This window comes from Pan paniscus, chromosome 1 (assembly GCF_029289425.2).
Source record: "Pan paniscus chromosome 1, NHGRI_mPanPan1-v2.0_pri, whole genome shotgun sequence".
In the NCBI taxonomy this organism is placed as follows: Eukaryota; Metazoa; Chordata; class Mammalia; order Primates; family Hominidae; genus Pan; species Pan paniscus.
Genome location: NC_073249.2, coordinates 52142014 through 52167401, shown reverse-complemented (window position 1 = coordinate 52167401; position 25388 = coordinate 52142014). Strand labels below are relative to the sequence as shown.

The 25388-nt window shown below is 37.9% G+C and overlaps 1 protein-coding gene and 1 pseudogene across 3 annotated transcripts in view; both read left to right on the top strand.

Moving 5' to 3' along the window:
* The window catches only part of CRB1 (crumbs cell polarity complex component 1), a 281528-nt gene that overhangs the window by 9855 nt on the left and 246285 nt on the right, over positions 1 to 25388 (top strand). The window lies entirely within an intron of this gene.
* On the top strand, positions 10758 to 11847 carry LOC100981794 (renin receptor-like; annotated as a pseudogene).

Below are 25388 nucleotides of genomic sequence, written 5' to 3'. Positions count from 1 at the left end.
AAGTCCAAGATCAAGGGGCCAGCATTCAGTGTCTGGTAAGGGCTTTCTTGCTGTGTCCTCACATGGCAGAAGAGGTGAATACTGTGTGCTCATGTGGCAGAAGGCAGAAGGGCTAAGCTAGTTACTTCTGGTCCTTTTATTATAAGGTGGAGCTGTCATGAAAATCACTTCCCAAAATGCCTTGCCTCTTAATGCCACCACAAAGGGGATTAGGTTTTAGCTTATAAAATTTGGGGGTTATTTCAGACAATAATATGCCATATTCATAAATTGGAAAAATCCATATTATGAATATGTTAATTTTTATCAAATTAATCTATAGAATTAAAGAATCAACAAATTGAAATGCATCAATATTAAAATTTTTTTTTTCAAAAGACAATGTTAAGAAAATAAAAAAGCAGGCCACACATTGGTGAAAGACATTTGGCAAGCATATATCTGGCAAAGAACTTATATCTAGAATATAAAAAGAACTCTTAACTAATCAATGAGACGAAACATATATACTAATATAAAATGAAAAAAATATTTAAGTAGATACTTCATGAAAGAAGATGAGCACAGGGAAAGATCTTTTTTATCTTTAATTTGCATTTTAAGGAAGATGCAAATTAAAACCACAATGAGATACCACTATACATCCATTAGAATAACCGAAAGTATAAAGACAAACAATATCAAGTGTTTATGAGGACATAGATAAACTGAAAATCTCATACACTTCTTGTGGGAATGTAAACTGGTATAGCACTTTGGAAAATAGTTGAGCAATTTCCAAAAACATTGAATTTGCACATACCATACAAACTAACCATTCCATCCTTACCCAAGAGAAATAAAAGTGTATATCTATATAGTCTTATATACACAAAAGATCATGACAGATTTACTTGTAATAGCCAAACAGTGGAAACAACCCAAACCTCCAAAAACCGATAAATGGATAAATAATTTGTATGTTTGTATAATAAAATACTACTACTACCACACAAATAATAGAGCAAATTGATGATAAAAGCAACAACATAAATGAGTCACAAAATAACATGTTGAGTAAAATACAAAAGGACTCTATGCTATCTGATCAAAATTCTAAAAACTGCAAGTTATAATAACAGAAAGCCAATCAGTTTGCTGTGTGGAGACAGCTGGGGGACAAGGGTAGGGCAAGTGTGATAAATTACAAAAGGGCACAAGAAAACTTCTGTTCATTACTTTGATTATACTAATGGTTTCATCAGGGTGTACATATGTCATAACTGATCAAATTATACACTTTAAATGTACACAGAGTACTGTATGACAAGCCTAAATAAAGCCATTAAAAAGAGTGTCACCCAGACACGTGAACAGAGACACACAATGAAACAAAACAATAGAAAACTCAGAAATGGATCCAAATTTACAGGCAAATTTACTATATAAAAAGATAAAATTTCTAGTCCATGGCAAAAAGATAGACCATCCAGCAAACGGGAATGGATAAAGAGGTGAACATCAAAAATAAAAGTTTCATATAAACTTCTCAACAGATCTGGATAAATTCCAAATGGATCAAAGGTTTCAGTATAAAAATTGAAACTATGAAAGTACTATACCAAAATGCAAACAAACTTCTAAATAACAGTAAAATGGGAAATAGCATTTCCCATGAATCAGAATTTACAAGTAATTAAGGCAAAAGAAAGGTTAAATCAACCATATAAAAATTTCTAAAATTTGCATGGAGAAGTTCCAGTATAAGTAATAGTGTATTAAGTGATTCAAACCAACTCTCCTACTGAGAATGATACAACAAAATGTTTTTAAACAAGAACGTCTGTTCTGAATGCGCAGAAGAGCTACAAAGTCTGTGTGTAAGGAATTGTGTTGCCATGATCTGCAAGAAGAAAGAGTCACAAAAAGATATCCTGGCATTTGGGGGAGCTTCTCCCTAAAAATAGTTACTGATTAGAAAGCAGCTGCTGAAATGCTGATAAGACGAGCAGAGCAGATCCTTAGACTTGTGAGACAGAAACATAAAAATTAAAGTTATAAGGACCTCAAAAAAGGAAGGGTCCTAATAAAAATCCCATGTGACTCAGAAAGCCCTAGCCTTGAGTAAAAGTATACCAGAAATCAATCACCAATCATAAGATTGAAGCTCTTCTTTGAAACATTTTCTAGGCTAGATCATACATTTGGCCACAAACAAATCTTTTAAAATTTGAAAAGATTGATGTTATACCAAGTATTTTTTCCAACTGAAATGGTATGAAGCTAGAAATCAATAACAGGGAGAATATTGAAAAATTTACAAACATATGAAGATTAAGCAACACACTCCTGAACAACCAATGGTTCAAAAAAGAAAAGTCAAAAGGGAAATTTAAAAACATATTGATACAAAATAAAATGGAAACACAAAACACTGAAACTTACAGAATACAGCAAAAGCAGTTCTAAGAGTGAAACTTATAAACACCTACATTAAGAAAAAAGAAAACTCTCAAATAAACAATCTAACTTTCCACCTCAAAGAAGTAGAAAAGGAAGAACAAGCTAAGCCTAAGGTTAGTTTGGGCTAGCAGAAGGAAGAAAATGATAAAGATAAGAGCCAAAATAAATGAAATAGATGCTAGAAAAAAAATCAACGAAACTAAAAGTTGCGTGGTTTTTTTGTTTGTTTGTTTGCGAAGGAGAAAAAAAAGCTGGCAAACCTTTAGCTAGACTAAGAAAACAATAGGGAAGACTCAAAACCAGAAATGAAACGGGAAACATTACATTTGATACTACAGAAAAACAAAAGATTGCAAGAGACTACAGTTGACCCTTAAACAACATGGCTTTGAACTGCGTGAGTCTACTTACATGTGGATTTTTTTTTCAATAAATACAGTCTGCCATCCATATGCATGAGTTCAGCATCTGAAACCAAACATGAATGAAAAATAAGAGTATTCATGAAATGCAAAACCTTCTTATATGAAGGGCCCAATTTTAATATTCACAAGTTCCACAGGGCCTACTCTGGGACTTGAGTATGTGTGGATTTTGGTACCCATGGGTGGTCCTGGAACCAAACCCCTGTGGATCCTGAGGGATGACTATACTATGAACAACTATACACTGATAAGTTGGATAACTTAGAAGAAATGGATAAACTTCTATAAGCATACAACCAATCAAAACTGAATCATGTAAAAAACAAAGTCTGATCTGAACTAAAATAAAAAAACAAGGAGTTGAATTAGTAATGAAAAACTTCACAACAAAGAAAAGTCCAGGACCAGAGCTTTTACTAGTAAATACTACCAATATTTAAAGAACAATTAATACTAATCCTTCTCAAACTGTTCCAAAAACTCGAAGAGAAAGAAATACCTCCAAACTCTTTTCATGAGCCCAGCATTACCCTGATACCAAAGCCAGACCAGGATACTGAAGAAAAAAAAAAAAATTACAGGCTAATATCCCTGATGAACATAGATACAAAAATCGTAAAAACAAAACAAAAAGACTGGCAAATTGAATTCAAAAACATATTAAAAGGATCACAAGCCTTGATCAAGTGGTATTTATCCCTGGGATGCAAGAATGGCTCAACATAAAAGTGACACATTAACAGAATGAAGGAAAAAACATGATCATTTCAATAGAGGCAGAAGAAGTATTTGACACAATTCAACATTCTTCAATGATAAAAACTCAACAATTTAGGTATAGAAAGAATGTACATCAGCATAATAATGGCCATTGGTATAGTTTGGCTGTGTCCCCACCAAAATCTCATCTTGAATTGTAGTTCCCATAATCCCCAAGTGACATGGGAGGGAGCCAGTGGGAGATTTTTTTTTTTTTTTTGAGACGCAGTTTCACTCTTGTTGCCCAGGCTGGAGTCCAATGGCACGATCTCGGCTCACCACAACCTCCGCCTCCTGTGTTCAAGCAATTATCCTGCCTCAGCCTCCTGAGTAGCTGGCATAATAGGCATGCACCACCATGCCCGGCGACTTTTGTATTTTTAGTAGAGACAGGGTTTCTCCATGTTGGTCAGGCTGGTCTCAAACTCCCAACCTCAGGTGATCACCTACCTCAGCCTCCCAAAGTGCTGGGATTACAGGCATGCGCCAATGTGCCCGGCAGGAGGTAATTTAATCAGCAAAGTAGTTACCTCCATGCTGTTTTCCTGATAGTGAATGAGTTCTCATGATATCTGATGATTTTATAAGGGACTTTTCCCCCTTTTACCCAGCACTTCTTTCTCCTGCCACCATGTGAAGAAGAACGTGTTTGCTTCCCTTCCACCATGACTGTATGTTTCCTGAGGCCTTCCCAGCCATGCAGAACTGTGAGTCAATTAAACCTCCTTCCCGAATAAAGGACCCCAGAAGTTATTGCATCTCAGAACTTTTCCCATTAATCCAGTCATACATCATTTATATCAATGACATATGTCAATAAAGAATGTAACTAGGTCTCAATTTAATCTATTGGAACATATATCTGTATTTTTCTTTGCAATAGGAACATTTATTTAGATTTAAATGTCCTTAAATTGCTTGTCAGTTTTTACTTAATCATATCAACCAGGAGTTGGAAGATCCTTAAATTTCTTAAACTTAACAGCATGCTCTTTTTCCCCCCATCTGGCCTTCTGAATGTAGAGTTTCCTTTCCTTAGAATATTCTTCCTCCAGTATGTTACCACTTTACCCCCATTTTGGTATAGTCCCATTAATCTATTCAAATAGTTTCAGGTTAGTCATTTTCTCCTTGAAGAAGTTTGCTGTGCATTCATATACAGGTAATGTCCCTCTTTTGTTTGCTCTCAGAACACTATAGCTCCCATATTAACATGGGTGCTTGCCTACTCACCTATGGAACCAAAATATCTATGAGGACAGAAGCCATATTAATTCTATTTACAGCTGTATCCTTAATAACCAGTAAAATGTACAGATCCTGATAATAAGTCAGTAAATAGTTTTGAATAAATAAACTAGCTGGAAATCGTCAATTATACATTAGTAAGAAGCCAGAAGTATACTACAATACTGTATCTTGCTGATATTGAGCTACTCTTTTACCCTTAAGTTAGTGTAAAGATACAAGTTTTTCATTGGAGGAATCCAAAATTATTATAAATCCTGGCGTGATATTTACCTTCACTAAAAATTAATTATGATTCAAAAGGATATAGAGCTAGATTATTTATTTAAACTAGGGCACTGGAAATTTTATAAAACTAGTACTCAGGTATCACAGTAGTTAAGAGAATAATAGTGTACTGCAATGAGGTCAAAACTGAAGAGGGCCTACAGGCTCTTTTGAAAGACCTACATGAGTGACAGCTGCCATAGGTCAGGAATGAGTACAGTTCCTTGTGATTTGTGAGAAACATTTACTCTGTGATCTTCAGAGAAAGACCAACTGAGGAAAGCATGGTTATAAAGTGACATTCAAGCCCTTCTCATAAAAGTCCCATAAAGAAAGGACATTCTCAAGAAAGTGAAAAGACAACCCACAGAATGGGAGAAAATATTTGAAACTCATAAATCTGATAAGGATCCAGTATCTAGAATATATAAAGAACTCTTACAAATCAATAATAAAAAACAACCCAATTTTTAAAGTGTACATCGAATTGAAATAGATATTTTTCCAAAGACATATGAATGCCAATAAACGCATGAAAAGATGCTCAATATTGTTAGTACTTATGGATGGAAATACAAATCAAAATCACAATAAAGTACCATTTCATACCTACTAAGATGGCCATAATTTTAAAATTGTTGTTGGTGAGAATATACAATGATGCACCTGTTTTGGAAAACAGATTGTCAGTTCCTCAACATCAAACATGTGACCCAGAAATTTTAATCCAGTGTATATGCCTAAGAGAATTGAAAGCTCATGTTCACACAAAAACTTGTACATGAAGGATAGCTGTATTATTCATAGCAGCCTCAAATTGGAAACAATGCAAATGTCCATCAACTGATGAACAGATAAACAAAATTTGGTATATCCATGCAAATGAATATTATTCAGCCATAAAAAGGAATAAAATACTGATACATGCTACAACATTGATGAACCTTGAAAACATGCTAAGAGAAAGAAGTAAAACACAAAAGACCACATATAGTATGAATCTGTTTATACAAAATGTCCAGAATACAAATTTATAGAGTTGGAAAGTAGATTAGTAGTTGGTAGGGGATAGAGAGAGAGGGGAATGGGGAATTATTGCTATTGGGTATGGGTTTTTTGGAGGTGATGAAACTGTTCTAAAATTAGATAGTGGTCATTTTGCACAACCTCACAAACATACTAAAATCCATCAAATTGCGCGTATTAAAATGGTGAACTTTATGATATATGAACTATATCTCAAAACAGTATAAGAGACTGTAACAACAGAAAAATACTTATGTAATAATTTTTATGTGAAAAACATAGTACTTGTTGCCCATAGGGCATGATCACATATATAGGAAGGAATTGCACTGAGTAAAGATGGGAAGACATTGCACCCAAATATTAACAGAGGTTGTCTCTGTGTAGTGGGGTGATGTAAGATTTTATTTTCTTCAATTAACAAACAATTTCAGCTCTTCTATTATAAACATGCATTTTCATAATGAAAAAAATTAAAAATTGTTAAAAGTACCATAAAGAGAGCAGATGATGTCATAGTGCTTACAGACTCTTCTAGACTTTAGAGTCAAAGTCAGAGCTTGCCACCTATGCCGGGCAAGGAACAAGAAAGGTGTGTCAGTTTATCATGAAACAGAATGACTCTCAAAATTGATGTTGTGTCAGGAAGTACTCTGCTACTGGCAAGAACTTTTTTAATTCTAGTTGGGTTATACAAAGCAACCTTGAGAGAGTAATTTGAGATTGAAGGGTACCGGGTGATTGCTAGAACTCATTTATATAATTAGTGAAGAAAGTGCCTTTTTAGAGATTCTCATATATGAGTATGGATTTATGGTGACTCAGTGCCAGTCATGTAAAGTATATATTTTTAAATTTTCCTGGACCAAACAAAACAAGATTTTTAGCCTCAATTTGGCCCATAGGCCCTATTGATGACCTCTATTCTGGTGTTTCACTTGAGTGGAATAAATGTGGAGGTCAATCAAGTTGGATCCATAACCCCAAGAGAAAAGGATGTTGTGTGGGCTGTGTACATGTAAAAGTCCCTTGATTGTGGATGATACAAGGTTTGTGGATGGCAGGGAATAGGAGAGCAGGACATGATACAGGCAGACACATGGGCTTCAAAGGAGCTAATTTATTTTTACATTAATTTGAAGGGATAATGGACTGGAAGTAGTACTGGAGAACAAGGAGAGGAGGGATGTGTAGTAGGAAACACCTATTTGAGCAGCTGCAGGAAAAACAATATCCTCAGGGAATAACAAGTTTTAAGTTAAGGCTGGAAGTTGGAAGGAGTATTTAGTGAAGAAGTTAAGAGTTAGGAAAACAGATTTACCATACCAGCAAGCCCAGTGGAAAGGCTTGATGGGGAGAGGAGGACAGGGTTGTTGAGGCATAGACAGTAAGAGGACTAAAGCTCATGTAGCTAACAAGTACTATGGGAGCCCAAGTGAATTGAAAGTGCTGGTACGTTTGTCATGGCCACTGAAAAGGCTCATAATGTGTTTAAAAATAAGCATAAGACATGAGTATGACAAAATTGGCCACAAGAAAAAGAAATTGTCATTGATGAGAATTCAACCTTGGATAATGTTTTTAAAAATCTGACTCATAATTTTATTTGAAACTGGAACCTCAAATACATTAAGGTTTATCAAATGCTTACTATGTCCTGAATTCTGTGGTAACTAGTTTAGTCTAGCAACAGTTTTAATCTTCACAAAATCCTATGAAATAGATAATCCACCACTTACTGTTTTGTTTCTTTCACTTGATTTTTGTGCCTTATTTTCTTCACTTGAAAAATAGGGCTGATAGTAATAGTATGTACATCACAGAGGATTAAAAGAGACAATCCATGAGACACTGTCTAGTGCCAGGTCCATAAAGCTTACCTATTATTACCATTACTACTTCTTATACGACTGCTAATGTAATGACTATTGTTCTTGCCATTTCACAGATGAGGCTAAGAGAGATTGAGAAACTTGTCCAAAGTCATGTCGCACAGCGAATACGCAGAGGAGTAAGATTTCAAATGCAAATATCCTCACATTACTCCTCTTAGCTTTGCTGAAGCATTTGAATGGCTTCCATTTGGTTTTAAGATACACACCAAAATTCTCAACAAAACTTGTTACCTCTAAGTTTTATACCATGCTTCCCTCTCTCTGTGCTCCAGCCACAATGATCTTCTTTTACTTCCTGTAAGTCAGGTTGCTTGTTCTCTCCTCACAAACGGTTGTGTAGTACTATCTCTGTGTCAGTGGCACTCACTGTCTTACATATTTTCATCCTTCCATGAGAAGAGTTCATCTCTTCTTTAGGGAAGCTTTTGCTAACTTCTCTGACTAGGATAATGACCCAGTCACATGTTTTCCTGAAACTGCATACCTCGTCTTGGTAACACTTAACATAGCTATAATTTTTTTTGTGTGTTTTTCTGATTAGTACATTTCCTCCAGTAGACACAAGTCATCCTCTTTCTTTATTCTCCTTTGTGGGTCTGACCTACTATTTAACATGGAGAGGCTGAAAGAAAACAAATTAACTAAAATTGATTGCAAAAAAGAAAAGGAATAAAAGGAACACAGTAAAGTGTTAAATAATAAAACAAATTGGATAAAGAGTTTAGGAAATGAAGTATTTTTAAAAGAGATGAATAAAAAGTAAGAACTAAGTAAAATAATGTAAAAAGATGTATAAACAAGTAAATAATGAACTTAGAAGAAGTAAAATATAATGTGGACCAGCAACATAAAAACATTGGGTTAGGCATTCAAGACAGGTGAGAACAAACCATCCCTGACAGCTGAATACCTAGGCCCTGGTTTCAGACAGGGACTTCTGAGATGAGACAAGATCCAAGGAGATGGGAGCAGGGAGGGTGTCAGACCATGGGCTACAAGAGCTTTAGGGAACAAAGGTAACTATTGTGTTTGCTTTCTTTTGAGAAGAAGTTTTAGGTTGATTTGTCAATGACAGCTAATGTTTGGCAAAGTGGTAACACAGGAAGAAAAATGTATTTCTTAGCATAATTATTGATAATGGTTTGGATTTGTGTTCTTGCCCAAATCTCATGTCGAATTGGAGGAGGGGCCTGGTGAGAGGTGATTAGATCATGGGGGTGAATTTCCCCCTTGCTGTTCTGGTGATAGTGAGCTGATCATTTAAAAGTGTTTGGCACCTTCCCCCACCTCTTTTCCTGCTCTGCCAGGTAAGACGTGCTTGCTTCACCTTTGCCTTACAATGTGATTGTAAGTTTCCTGAGGCTTCCCACTCATGCTTCCTGTACAGCCTGTGGAACTGTGAGTCAATTAAACCTCTTTTCTTCATAAATTACCCAGTCTCAGGTAGTTCTGTATAGCAGTGTGAGAACAGACTAATACAATTCTCTGCAAGGAAGAGATCTACATGTCTTCTAAAGGGCAGGCTAAACATAAAAAGGTAGTCACAGACTACGATACTTGTGTTTTGCCTGGGGTGCATAAGGTGTGTAAAGTGAAGGATAGAGTATAATTAGGAAAATAGAAGAGATTTTTAGAGGCCATGTTGGGTAGAGAGAAGAGAGCCAATGAGGAATAAAGCCAACTTCTAGCAGAAATGACAGTTAAGAAAAGGGCCTCAGTTTTAGGTGATAACTGCCTGACAGTATGCCACTGATTCATAAGAAACGGGAAGATAAAACAAGGGGTGAGCAAAGATTTTTGTGGGAAAGATTTGATAACTATAGAATTAGTGTAGAATATTGTAGGATGAGTTCAGTTTTAGAGTCAAGACCCTCTGTGTTCAAACCATACCTCATCACATTCTGTTAGTATTAGCTTTTATGCTCCTCAGACTGGAGTGAAAAATGGAGAGATGTGCTCAGTGTTTCAGTTCTTTCTGAAAAATAATTTTACTAGCAGTCATAAACATTTTTTACACTGACAAAAATCACATATATTTTGAAGTAGGATGAAACATTTGCCTGACGAATTTAAAAAATAAAGACATTTCTCGCTGATTAGTAGTAGCTGTGGGATATGCCTTCATATTTCTTGCAGCCCATATTCAATTTCCTTTGTCATTAAGAGGACTTTAGTTAAAAAAAAAATAAAGAGGCTGTATGAACCTGTTTTGAATCACTATAAAATTGGGGTTGGGTGGTGGTGGAATGACTTTGTGTATCTAACCACCTAGCCCTGATCCTGACATATGCTCAGTGCCCGAAAGTACTATTTTCCTTGCCCTGCTCCTCCTCTCTTCCATTTATGACAAGAATAGGTGATGCTTCAATTTTTATTTAACCATTTTTTTAAATTCCTCTTCCAATATTGGGCAACTACAGATCTTTCCAACCAAAATCTTTGCTCACAGGAATATCTATAAAATATTTCTATATCAAATATATAGTGGAGGATATTCTTTTAGAAAATATTCAATATATACAGGTATAATTTTATTTTTTACTTTTTTTAAAAAAATATTCCTTTAGGCGATGAAAGGACAAGCCCCAGGAGTCAGGATGAGTCCTAATGCCGTCACCCAGTCACACCGCAGTTCTTGCCTGTGTCCTGCCGGCCCGCTCCTTGTTGCCCTGCACTGCGCGGCCGCAGCGGCACCATGATTGTGTTTGCCGTGCTCCTGTCGTTGGTGGCGGGTGTTTGAGGGAACGAGTTTAGTTCTTGGTCTGTTATTTTCAGAAATGGAAATTGGCCTATACCAGGAGAGTGAATCCTGGACGTGGCTGCATTGTCCATGGCCTTCTCTGTGAAGGAAAACCTTTCTTGGTCAGGACTTGCAGTAGGTGACCTATTTCATCGTCCTCGGGCTACCGTCATGGTGATGGTGAAGGGAGTGGACAAACTGGCTCTACTACCAGGCAGTGTCTTTTCATACCCTTTGGAGAATGCAGTTCCGTTTGGTCTTGGCAGTGTTGCAAATTCCATTCGCTCTTTATTTTCTGAGGAAACTCCTGTTGTTTTGCAGTTGGCTCCTAGTGAGGAAAGAGTGTATTTGGTAGGGAAGGCAAACTCAGTGTTTGAAGACCTTTCAGTCACCTTAGGACAGCTCCATAATTACTTGTTTCAGGAAAACTCCATTCTCAGTTCATTTCCCCTGAATTCTCTGAGTAGGAACAATGGAGTTGACTTGCTCTTTCTTTCTGAACTCCAAGTGCTACATGATATTTCAAGCTTGGTGTCTTGTCATAAGCATCTAGCCAAGGATCATTCTCCTGATTTATATTCACTGGAGCTGGCAGGTTTGGATGAAATTGGGAAGCATTACAGGGAAGACTCTGAACAATTCAGAGTTGCTTCTAAAATCCTGTTGACGCTCTGCAAGAGTTTGCAGATAACATGTACAATCTTTACAGTGGGAATGCAGTGGTAGAGTTAGTCACTATTAAGTCATTTGACACCTCCCTTATGAGGAAGACAAGGACTATCTTTGAGGCAAAATAAGTGAAGAACCCAGCAAGTCCCTATAACCTTGCGTATAATTTTGAATATTCAGTGATTTTCAACATGATACTTTGGATAATGATTGCCTTGGCCCTGGCTGTGATTATCACTTCTTACAATATTTGGAACATGGATCCTGGATATAATAGCATCATTTATAGGATTACAAACCAGAAGATTCGAATAGATTGAATATTCCTTGTGCCAGAATTAGAAAAGGGGTTTGGAAATTGGCTGTTTTGTTAAAATATATCATACATTGTGGTTTAAAGTAGATAGCATACTTTAAATTTATTAAAACCTCACATTTCCTCTCTATTTTGTGTGTGCCTATGGTTTTTTTTAGAGTGAATTACAGTATTGATGTGAATCAAACTGTACAGTGTAGATTCCATAATATACTGAAATATATCATAGCCATTTAATAACACGATTTCATTCCCTTTAATGAGTTTGGAAATATGCACTGAAAGAAATTAAAACATTTAGAATAGCTTGTGTTATTTATTATGGAAAAATGCACTGAATTTATTAGAGAAACTTATGAATGTTTAACTTCTTTACACAGCATAGGTGAAAATCATATTTGGACTGTTGTATACTGTGAACAATTTGTAAATGTCTTCATTTGATATAAGTATCTCTGAAACAAGAGAAAAGGTTTTTAACTTCGAATAGCCCTAAAATATGGATGTGCTTATACAGTCACTTAGTTTTGGAACTCTTTCTGATTGACAGAGGATGGCTGTTTTTTAACCTTCTTCAAGTTTGGTGACCCATACTCTAATATGGATACTAAAAATATTACATTTATGTAAGAAGAAACTAGCCTTGTGGAGTATAGATGCTTTTAAGTATACACACAAAAATCATTGAGGCATGAACATAAAATATTTTTAGTTCAGTAACTTCTCCCCCTGTGTAAGGTACTATGGTTTGTGGTCCAACTTCATCCTATAGAATATTAAGTGGAAGTGGATGAGTTCTACTTTTTGGAATGGACTCATGTCTATAAAGACTGACACGTTAATAATAATTCCGAAAAAATTTTTCTTTAAAGCTCTTGTACTTAGCCAATATTTAATGTCCTATTTACATAATGGAGTCTGAAACTCAGAGGAACTTCCTGGGGACCCAAAAAGTATAATGTATATCAAATAGAGTGAGATATATATTCATTCTGTATATTCAGGTCATAAAACACAATTACATTTAAAAGAATTTTAGACAGAAGCGACTTTGAATATATTACAGCTGCAATGCAGAAACACATTAAAGTTTTATGGATAAACATTTTTTCCACTGGAGGGTGCAATTTGTCAGTATATCAAAATAGTCACAGTTCCTTTAATGAGTATACTTTATAAATAATATCAGAGAGCTGATTATTTCCAAGACACTAACATAGAATGCTGAGCAGATTTCATGAAACTTTAAATAAATGAAATTTCACCAATAGGAATATGGGCTTTATTCCACAATATCCTTATGTGGAATATACTTACAATTAGGATCAAGTAAGCTGAACATAATTTTATTCTTCTATTACCTTTTTTGGATACCATATATGACTTTCTTGGCTATTAATACTGCAAAAATATATACTAATAATTCATGCTGAAGATACAGTCCTACTTATAATATTAAGTTTTATAGTTGTTTTCTTTAGCAGTCTATGCATTTATTTACAATTCTTTATGAAATATGGATTTATTTTATTAGACTTTATACTCAGTAATAATGAGTAGTCTAAGATGAAATGTAAATTAAATAAGCATAAAACTAACATACATTTAACAAACTTCTTTCTTTTATTATATATATCATATAGTAGGAAGGCTATTAGATAATATGTGCTTGAGATATAATACTAATGAAACAAATTATAATAAAAGCTAGTATTTATTAAGCACTGGCTAGGTGTTAGGCACAGTTCTATATTTATTAACTTTGCATTTGTAATTTACTTCCTTATCACAACAACCTCAACAAATAGGTATCATTTTCTCCATTTCAAAGATGAATTGAATGTGCCAAGTTTCTTGTCCAAGTCCATACAATTAATACCAGAACTCCACCGAGATGGCCTGGCTCCAGGGCCCAGATTTAATCACTATTCAACAGCTATGTTAACCTTGTTGATGCCATCCACTGCTACTCAAATACCAACGTGTTGATTTTTATTTTAGACACTTGAAAACAGGCACTTTCCATTATGAGTTAATGTTTCAAAGATATCCATCAAATATGTATTTGTGTTTTCTATTCTGCCTAAATTAATAGAACTTCTTTAATTATGACTTAGATAAATGAACTTGTGGCAGAGCATCTTAATTGCCTACCCCAGCAGCTCTTTCCATCCCTGTCAGTAACAGAACACCAATATTTTGCTGGCATATTGCCACAGTATAAGGCTGCATTTTCCAGCCTCCCTCTCAGATATTAATGGCCACATAAATGAATGGGCAATGAAATGTTAAGTGTAAGTGTTGTGTGGAACTTCCAGGGAGTGTCCTCAAAAGCTGAGGTCTGTGATCTTGCTACACTTACTCTTAATTACTCTTTTCCACTACCTGCAATGTGGGCATGAAAACAGCTGGAGCTAAACAGCCATTTTGGATCTTGGGGCAGGATAACAGAATGACAGCCAGACAAGGCAGGAACTGCTGTTTCCTTTAAGCCCATATTTTGAAGCTTTCTTGCATACACAGCTGTATCTAATCCTACTAACAAGTTTGATAGGTTTTAAGAGTTCATTTTGTCTATCTTTTGAGCCTCGGTCCACCCCAGACCACAGCCTTTCTTTCTTTTTTTTTCTTTTTTTCAGACGGTAATTGCACTCTGTCACTCAGGCTGGAGTGCAGTGGTGCCATCCCTGCTTACTGCAACCCTGCCTCCTGGGTCCAAGCTATTCTCGTGCCTCAGTCTCCTGAGGAGCTGGGACCACAGGAGCACACCACTATGCCCAACTAACTTTTGTATCTTTTGTGGAGATGTGGAGATGGGGTTTCGCCATGTTGCCCAGGCTGGTTTTGGACTCCTGAACTCAAGCCATCCACCTGCCTCAGCCTCCCAAAGTGCGGGGATTACAGGCATGAGCCACTGCACCCAATTGATGTGATTCTACCATGAGGTCATCAAATATCCTTACAGGCTACATGAACTTTGAATATGTTATTAAGCTACTAATATATTTTATGCTTATTTTTTACATCATAATTTTTTGAAGATCATTTCTACCTGAAGTCCAAAATTAATTACTTAAATAATTCTACAAGTAGTAGTAACTTGTGTAGTAGTGATTTGTGATTGACTTTTAAATTGTCAATTATTAAAATACTTTAGTTTTTGCAGATTATATTTCCCCTTTTGTAACCAGGAAGATACTTGTTTTAGACTGTGTGTTTGTGCCCTGTCCCCTGCCATCCATCTGTTGAAATCCTAACCCCCAGTGGGATAATATTAGGAGGAGGTCAGGCCTCTGGGCAGTAATTAGGTTTAGATGAGGTCATGAGGGTAGAACCCTCATGATGGGATTAGCATCCATAGAAGAAGAGAGAGACAAGATTCTCTCTCGCCGTGTGTGTTCTCACACCAAGGAAGGCCATGTGAGGTTGTTTTCAGGAAGAGGACTGTTTCCATGCTGCTGTAAAGATAAACTCAAGATTGGGAAGAAAAAGAGGTTTAATTGGACTTACAGTTCCACATGGCTGGGGAGGCCTCAATCATGGCGGGAGGTGAAAGGCACTTCTTACATGGTGATGACAAGAGAAAATGAGGTGATGCAAGAGCAGAAACCCCTGATAAAACCATTGGATCTTATGAGGCTTGTTCACTACCATAAGAACAGTATGGGGGGAAACTGCCCCCATGATTCAAATTATCTCCCACCAGGTTCCTCCCACAACATGTGGGAATTATAGGAGTACAATTCAAGATGAGCTTTGGGTGGGGACACAGAGCCAAACCATATCATTCCATCCTTGACCCCTCCAAATCTCATGTCCTCATATTTCAAAACCAATCATGCCTTCCCAACAGTCCCCCAAAGTCTTATCTCATTTCAGCATTAAGCCAAAAGTCCACAGCCCAAAGTGTCATCTGAGACAAGGCAAGTTCCTTCTGCCTATGAGCCTGTAAAATCAAAAGCAAGCTAGTTACTTCCTAGATACAATGGGGGTACAGGTATTGTGTAAGTACAGCCATTCCAAATGAGAGAAATTGGCCAAAACAAAGGGGTTACAGAGCCCATGCAAGTTCGAAATCCAGCAGGGTAGTCAAATTCTTTTTTTCTTTTTCTTTTTCTTTTTTTTTTTTTTTGAGATGGAGTCTCGCTCGTCGCCCAGGCTGGAGTGCAGTGGCACAAAGGGCAGTCAAATTCTAAACCTCCAAAATGATCTCCTTTGACTCCATGTCTCACATCCAGGTCACGCTGATGCAAGAGGTAGGTTCTCATAGTCTTGGGCAGCTCTGCCCCTGTGGTTTTGCAGGGTATAGCCCCCCTCCTGGCTGCTTTCACAGGCTGGCATTCAGTGTCTGTGGCTTTTCCAGGCTCATGGTACAAGCTGTCGGTGGATCTACAATTCTGGCGTCTGGGGGCAGTGGTCTGCTCCTAGTGGAGCCCCCACACAGCTCCACTAGGCAGTGCCCCAGTAGGGACTCTGTGTGGGGGCTCCAACCCCACATTTCCCTTCTGCACTGCCCAAGCAGAGGTTTCCATGAGGGCCCTGCTCCTGCAGCAAACTTTTGCCTGGGCATCCAGGCATTTCCATACATCTTCTGAAATCTAGACGGAGGTTCCCAAACTTCAATTCTTGACTTCTGTGCACCCACAAGCTCAATACCATGTGGAAGCTGCCAAGGTTTGGGGCTTACGTCCTCTGAAACCATGGGCTGAGCTGTACCTTGGCCCCTTTTAGCAATGGCTGGGACACAGGGCACCAAGTCCCTAGGCTTCACACAGCACAAGGACCTGGGGCCGGGCCCATGAAACCATTCTTTCCTCCTAGGCTTCTGGGTCTGTGATAGGAGGTGCTGCCGTGAAGACCTATGACACTCCCTGGAGACATTTTCCCCCTTGTTTTGGAGATTAACATTTGGCTCCTTGTTACTTATGCAAATTTCTGCAGCCAGCTTGAATTTCTCCTCAAAAACTGGGTTTTTCTTTTCTACTGCATCGTCAGGCTGCAAATTTTCTGAACTTTTATGCTCTTTTTCGCTTTTGAAATGAAAAGCTTTAACAGCACCCAAGTCACCTTTTGAATGCTGTGCTGCTTAGAAATTTCTTCCACTAGATACCTTAAATCATCTCTCTCAAGTTCAAAGTTCCACAAATCTCTAGGGCAGGGGCAATATGCCACCAGTCTCTTTGCTAAAACATAACAAGAGTCACCTTTACTCCAGTTTCCCAACAAGTTCCTCATCTCCGTCTGAGACCACCTCAGCCTGGACCTTATTGTCCAATATTGCTATCAGCATTTTGGGCAAAACCATTCAACAAGTCTCTGGGAAGTTCCAAACTTTCCCACATTTTCCCGGCTTCTTCTGAGCCCTCCAAACTGTTCCAACCTCTGCCTGATACCCAGTTCCAAAGTGGCTTCCAGGTTTTTGGATATCTTTTCAGCAATGCCCTGCTCTACTGGTACCAATATACTGTATTAGTTCGTTTTCATGCTGCTTATAAAGACATACCCCAGACTGGGAAGAAAAAGAGGTTTAATTGGATTTACAGTTCCACGTGACTGGGGAGGCCTCAGAATCATGGCGAGAAGTGAAAGGCACTTTTTACGTGGTGGCAGCAAGAGAAAATGAGGAGGTGCAAAAGCGGAAACCCCTGATAAAACCATCAGATCTTGTGAGACTTATTCACTACCATGAGAACAGTATGAGGGAAATTGCCCCCTTGATTCAAATTATCTCCCACCACGTTCCTCCCATAGAATGTGGTAATTATGGGAGTACAATTCAAGATGAGATTTGGGTGGAGACACAGAGGCAAACCGTATCAAGGACCCTCTCGGAGAACCTGACGATGCTGACATCCTGATCTTGGACTTCCAGCCTCCAGAAATAAATGAGAAATAAATAGGTGTTATGTGTGCCACCCAGTCTGTGATATTCTGTCATAGTAGCTCAAACTGACAGAGACAGGCACTATGGTGTACTCTTCTTGAGTTCAAATAAATTTAAAAGTATTTTATGAGATTAGTAACATGATATGGTAGTAAAGAATAAGTATGACACAGCCATTTTCTATAAAGGAACTTGCAAACTTCCTAGCTTCCTGGCATTTCCTCTTTGCTCAGACACAAGCCTAGAGTCTTCTGATTTGTCTTTTCCATCCCCTGAATCTTAATTAATTATTTATTAATACAATTTCAACTTTTAGATTCGGGGGTACATTTGCAGATTTGTTCCATGGGCATATTGCGTGACACTGAGGTTTGGGGTATGAGTGATCCCGTCACCCAGGTAGTGAGCATAGTGCCCAACAGGTAGTTTTTCAGCCCTTGTTCCCCTCCTTCTCTCCCTTCTCTAGTGGTTCCCAGTGTCTGTTGTTCTCATCCCATGTCTACGTGCACTCAATATTTAGCTTTCACTTGTAAGTGAGAACATGGGGTATTTGGTTTTCTGTTTCTGCATTAATTAGATTAGGATAATGGTCTCCCTGCTGATTTTAAACTTGCCCTCTGCCTCTCATTTCAAAGAAAAAGAATAATGAGTCTTGTTTTAAGGCCTTTTCCTCGCGATTTAAGCAGGGTTTGGGGCAAAAAAAAAAAAAAAAAGACCTACAGCTTCACTCTTGATTAGAAGATGGCCAAAAGTCTATGGGAGTTATGGAAATCATACAGGTTTTAAGATTCAGCCATATGTAATAACAGTAGCAATATATTATGGTTTTAATAATGCTATATTCTATAGCATTTATAATATGTTCAGCACTACACTAAGTGCATTATATGTATTAAGTCATTTCATCCTCACAACACTCTAAAATAAGTACTAATGTTTTGCAGCTGAGAGAACTCAGTCACTGTGATATTAACTTGCTTAAGATCACTCAGCTGAAGTGGAAATACCAAGACTTCAACTCATGCTTTTTGGCCTTACAATATTACTATAAAGTCTTAATCCATTCAGATAATTGTTAGAATTATTGCATTGAATTAGCTCAATGAAAAATACAATTGGAGAAATATAAAATCTATACTAAATATTTTTTGATCTGTACTATCAGATTCTCTTTCTTGGATCGAAGTGTAAATTTGTGTAAATCGCTGTTAGAATATGCGTTGCATTAATAATATAAGATTTTTATTTTTTTAACCACCTTAGATAAGTTCCACAAAAATTTATAGTAGTTACCTCAAATTCTTCATTTTTTTTCTATTTTATGGGATTTCACCATGTATAGGTCTTAAGATGGATATGACAACTCAAGTTTAGATTCAGTCTTGGGAAATAATCACTATGTGGCAAATTTACTATCTGATAAGTTATTGATTGTATCTAGTTCTCTTCACTTCTGGTTGCTCTTGCAGGTAAATAAAATTATCCACTTCCATGTCTACCAGCGGTATGTGAAAGGAAGTAATAGGTAGGACTAGAAAGAGCCTTTAAAATCAATCAATTACTCCTTGTATTTTTCAGAGAAAAAGAAGTCCCAGACTGATAAAATAGTCTTGACCAACATAATTTACCCAAAGAAAAGGTAGAGGTGAATATAGAGCATGCACTCTAGTATCAGGAGTTCTAGGCTAAATCTTGGCTTTGCAATTGATTAATCAAAAATCTTAGACATGTTATTTAGTCTCTTGGAGGATCAAGTTTTTAACTGGTAAAATTAGAGATATTAAAGATGATAGTATCTCTCATGAAATTGTCATGATGATCAAATGCTCAAATATAAGGCACAGTGTTTTGCAAACTATTAAGTGTTATACAAATGTTTAGCTGTAATTAATAGACTTTGCTTCCCAATTTGGAGAGAAATGCTATAAAATGTGTACACCATCAACAATTTGGAGTTGGTTCTTGTACGAAGACAAGAACAGAAGAAATTATAGCTTCTTTATTACATGTTTTATAAACAGTTACAGGCATTATCTTAAATACTAAATAATTAGACTACAATTCCTGCTTCATTTTAAAGTCATATGTTTATAATCTCATAAAATTATTTTTAGGGTTGCCCAGTGCAAGTAGAACAGGACTACCCCCCTCATCATCTTATTTTTGATATTTTTCATAAATCACATTTAAAATTTGAAAGGAATGTCTACCATTTGCCCACTGCCAGACTCCTCTTATAAGGTATTCCACATGCCTGTTGCCAGGTGAGTAGACATGAAACTGGATTCTGGGAGAGCTGGAATCAAAGAGGGATGTATGCTAAAGTCAGAAAAGGACAACAGGGGAACACTCTCCCGTGATACAGGATTTGATACCCTGGCAAGGACCCTAGGAAATAGTGCAAGCATGCTGATAGAATGAAATTTGTAGTATGAAGAAAGTGATGAGCCACAATAAGCGATGTAGAAAATGCTAGAATTGACATCCCAGAGGGTGAAATAAGGGATTAAAAGACTAGGCAAAGTGGGCATGCTAAAGTGGGTATACCATGTATATGGAAAGATCACCAGATACCTAGTTTCCATGGAAGGCCTAGAACCATCACTGTTTGCAATCAGGAACATTTTGGTGAGAGGAGTACCAATATCAGAGTCTTAGCAGTAGCTCTCTTCTGTAGACCAGGGCTGATGATAGCAGATGCTATTTGTAGTAGGCTGAATAGTGCCTACCCCACCTCGACCAAAGATGTCTATGTCCTAATTCTCGGAACCTGTGAATGTGTAACCTTCATAGTTTAAGGGACTTTGCAGATTTAATTAAATTAAGGATTCTGAGATGAGGAGATTATCCTGGATTACATAGGTAGGCCCAAAGTAATTACAGGGGCTCCTTATAAGAGAAAGGTAGGAGGGTCAGAGTTAGAGAATGCAATGTGACAATGGAAGTAGGGGTTGGAATGATGCAGCTATGAACTAAGGAATACAGGCAGCCTGCAGAAGCCAGAAAATGCAAGTAAATGGATTATTCTCTAGAGGATCCAAAGGGAATGCAGTTCAGGTAACACTTTGATTTTAGCCTAGTGGACATATTTTGGATTTTAACATTCAAATCTGCAAGAGAAGAAATTTTGTGTTGCTTTAGGCTACTGTGTGTGGTAATTTGTTACAGTAGTAATGGGAAATCAGTACACTTAAAGAACTGGGCCAACTGGTGGAAATGACACTCTAAGACAACCGAGATAAAATGGTAATGCTTAACAGTAAGGAGTCAGGTCAATGCAGTTACAATAAAGAAGAGCAAGGTTTGAGTGGTAGTCAGCAGATGTGAGACACAGAGGGTTACAAGAGATGATGACCAGAACATGGTGTCCTTAGGGGCAAGATAGACGGGCAGCCAACACAGATACTACTCAGTCTACACAATGAAAAGAAATCAAGAATAGATGTCCAGAAGGCTGAGGCCAGTTGCTTTAGTTAAAAATTCATGATTCCTCTTCTAAGTTTTTGGTTTTCAAACCCCAAATTCATTGACTGAAGGAGAGGCCAAGTCTCTAACAAAAAGGGCTCTTAGAAAGTGTATGTGGTAACAGTTCATCTAATACTATCACAGTAGGACTCTCCTATATTTGGGTAACTATATTCTGAGGAAAGATAAATATACAAACATTTTAAGGACTGCTTAAACTCAGAATCTGAGTTGATATTGTTACTCAGAGAACCAAGAATCTCATCACAGCCCCTCTATTAGAGTGAAGACATATGAGGGTCAAGTAATAGGATCCTGGCTCATATACTGCTCACAGGGTCCACTGGTTCCAAAGATATACTTCGGATTTATTTTCCTAGTCTTTGAAGGTATCGTTTAAATGGGCATACTTGATAGTTGACACAACTCCCACTTTGGTTCTTTGGCCTGGGAAGAAAGCGTAATCATAGCAAGGAAGTTTAAGTGGAAGTTTTTGAAACTGCATCCCCATATGGCCAAGACAGTAAATCAAAAAACAATATTCCATGTCAAGAATGATAGAAATTAATGCAATTTTTAAAAGTTGCAGAATTGGTGATACTATATTTTCATTTGATCCACTGGTCTGATCTCTACAAAACTGAGATAGTTCCTGGAGGAATGAAAATAGATACTATAAACTCCGTCAAGTAGTTGTCCTAATTGCAATTGCCATACCAAATAAGGTACCTTTTCTAGAGCCAATTAAAAAGAAATTAGGTGCATGTATCTGGGAAATGTATTTAAGTAGAATGTAAGTGGCACTAACCACAGTTCTCTACACTGCACCTGATCTCAAGGATGTAAATGATTGTCCTTATCTCTCTCCTCTACTGTGAACTCCAGAAGACCCTCACCTTCAGCTGTTCAAGGTGATTTACTGATAGCATGACCCAGGCTCCCATCTGTGAGGGGTCTGAGCCCTTGGCTCACCAAGCCCTTCTTAGGGCACAGTTTTTATACTTGCCCATTTACATCGAGATTGGTCAAGGATGTATCAAGAGCCACGTAGGTGGGAGCCAAACATGTTCCTCCTGCCATACTACTAGAATATGGTTAACTGACAACCTATAGCTGTTGACTTATTCAAGGTCCACCTCAACTTTTGAGCCACGACCATGCTCTTCTCAGGGCAGCCAATGACTGAGTAAAATGGCAGTACATGGGCCTAATCATTTCTGCCTAAAGTAAGATCCCTCTAATGGGTTCTTCTAATAAGTTCTCTGCTCCAGAACTCCCCCAGTTGAGCTGGAGAGAAATTTATCAGTCCTACATTGTGATTTGCTTAATCCCTTGCCAAATGCTGTCTCCTCCTTTTGTGTTTCACAGGTGTTACCTCCCCTCCCCCAATACCTTGTTTTTACTCCTAACTCCATCTCTGTGTCTGCTTCCTAAAGAACCTGAGTGACCAGCACAAGGAGGTAGTGTAGGGTAGAGGCATGTGGATGCATCTATGGGAATGAGCATATGGTATGAAGATATTTTTATTACTTGTTGTAGTGGTTTTAAAAATTCATTGATAATCTTCTCTGGTTCCTGGTTCCCCTCATCTTGAGTTTAGGCTGAACCTAGTGACTCCATTATAATGAATAGAATAAAGGGAAAGTGGTGATGTGCAACTCTGGAGACTAGTTTATAAAAGGCACTGTAGTTTCCTGACTCTTCTCTCTTGTATAGCTTTCTCTGGGAGAAGCAAACTAGCATGTCATGAGGACACTCAGATATCACTGGAACAGCCCATGTAGTGAGGAACAGAAGCCTTCTTCCAACAGCCTGAGTGAGCTTGGAGAGAGATCCTTCAGTCCCCAGACTGCAACCTCAGGCAACAACTTGACTACAACCTCTTGAAAGATTGTAAACTAGAAACAGCAATTTTTAGTTGCCAAGAGTTGGAGGAATTTGTTAAACAGCAATAGTTAACAAATATAGACCCCCTGAAATAATCCACAGTTGAAGAGGCACTGAAGAAACAGAGAAAATGACTTGCTCAGTTATCATCGGTCAGCCTCTGGCATCAGCCACTTCAGTGATAGTATAATGGTTCCAAAGATAGAGAAGCCATGTGGGCAAGGACAGAAGCTATTCATGGTTCCAATAACATAGGCTCCCATTCACCAAAGCTTATCTAGCTACTGCTGCTCCTAGAAGTCCAATCTGACAAAAATAGAGCACAACACTGAAACATCCTTTGAGGAAAGCAGTCAATTAGGCCAGATAATTACATTAGATCCTTTCTTCTATAGTGCAGAAATGGGCACATACTCTTAGAATTCAGTTATGTCAGTCACATCCTATCCCATACCACTGAGCAGCTGCTGGCCTGACAGAATGATGGAAGCATTTGTTGAAAGTACAACTAAGATAGCAGCTCAGAGATGATTCCTTACAAGAGTGGGGCATCATCTTTCAGGAGATAGTATGCATTTTAAATCTGTGAAGTATATGGCACTATGTCCCAAGTAGGCAAATATATGGGAACCAAAGGGTAAAAGTAGGAGTGGCCCTATTTGCCCTCCTGTCAGAGACTCGGTAGGGGAACTTATGTTTACTGTCCCTGCCATTTTGATGCATAGAGGTCATCATGTTTTGAAGACCTCCTTTCAAAGGGGGACTGCTTCCACTTGGGTCCCATTAATTAAGCTACAACTGTCACCCGTGCACTTCAGGTTGCTCATGCTAAGAGATAGCAGTCAGAGAGAGAAGTCAACATTCTGAAAGAGGTAATTGAGCCAGATCATCAAGCAAAGGTAGGACCACAGAAGCTTGAAATATGTTAGTGCATTGTAGCTTGCTCATGTACTGCTTTTGGAATCCTGTGATTACCATGTGATAAAGTCTGTGTTAACCTGCTAGATGATGACAGACACATGGTCCCATTGTCCATGTGCCTCAGTGGATAGGCTGCCAAATATCAGTCATATGAGTGAGACTATCCTAAATTAATCAGCCATCAGCGAAACCACCCACTGAGTGTAGCAGAGGCTTGAGCAATCCAACAAAAATCAGCTGAGGTGATTTAGACCACAGACTCGTAAGTTAAATAAATGGTGGTTGTGTTAAGTACCTAAGTTTTAGAGTGGTTTGTTAAGGAGCAAGAGTGAGCTGATATAAGAAACAGCTTGCCAAGAGAAGGGTTTTAGAAAATAGAATACTGTGGCTTTTTTCTTAAAACCTATATGATCCAAGGATCATTTTGAGAAAATGGGTATTCGTGCTTCTGAATCAAATATTTTATCATCTACCATGATCCCATCCTGGTGACTTGAATGCAACCACAGGCGAATCTTGAGGATTTCTTTATTTTACATTAGGTGTAACCTGAAGTAATGACCTAGTAGCCTGCTACATGTTATCCTTTCCTCTGGTTCTACTTGGACCCAGCTTGGAATTCTTAATCTGATGGTTGTGTTCTTATGGGCTCCAGTACAAACACATTTTAGACAGAAAATAGACTGTATGATTATTAATCATACATATTGTGGGGTGAACTTGAGAAGTAGCCCTGTACCCACCATGCAGTTATGATCTGTATGGCTTTTATTTCCTTTTTTTTTTTTTTTTTTTTTTGAGACACAAGAGTCTCACTCTGTCACCCAGGCTGGAGTGCAGTGGCACAATCTCAGCTCACTGCAACCTCCACCTCCCAGGTTCAAGCGGTTCTCCCGCCTCAGCCTCCCAAATAGTTGGTACTACAGGCATGTGCCACCATGCCCAGCTAATTTTTTGTATTTTTAGTACAGATGGGGTTTCGCCATGTTGGCCGGGCTGGTCTCAAACTCCTGACCTCGTGATCCAACTGCCTCGGCCTCCCAAAGTGCTGGGATTATAGATGTGAGCCACTGCGCTTGGCCAGCTTTTATTTCCTTTTATTGACTTATTGCACTGGCTGAAACTTTCAGCACCATGTTGAATAAGAGAGGTGAGGAGTGCACATTCTTGACATTTCCCTAATCTTAGGATGAAAATATTCTGTCTTTCACCATTAAAAATAATGCTAGCTGTGGGGTTTGCTTGTGATGCTCTTTATCAAGTTAAAGAAGTTCCCCTCTATCCCTGTTTTTCTAAGAATTTCTATCATATATGGGAGTTAACTTTTTTCAAAGGGTTTTTCTGCATTTAACAATATGATTTTTCTTCTGTAAGCCTGTTGATGTGATGGATTACATTGATTTGCTGACGTTGAACCAGGCTTGCATACCTGAAATAAATCTCA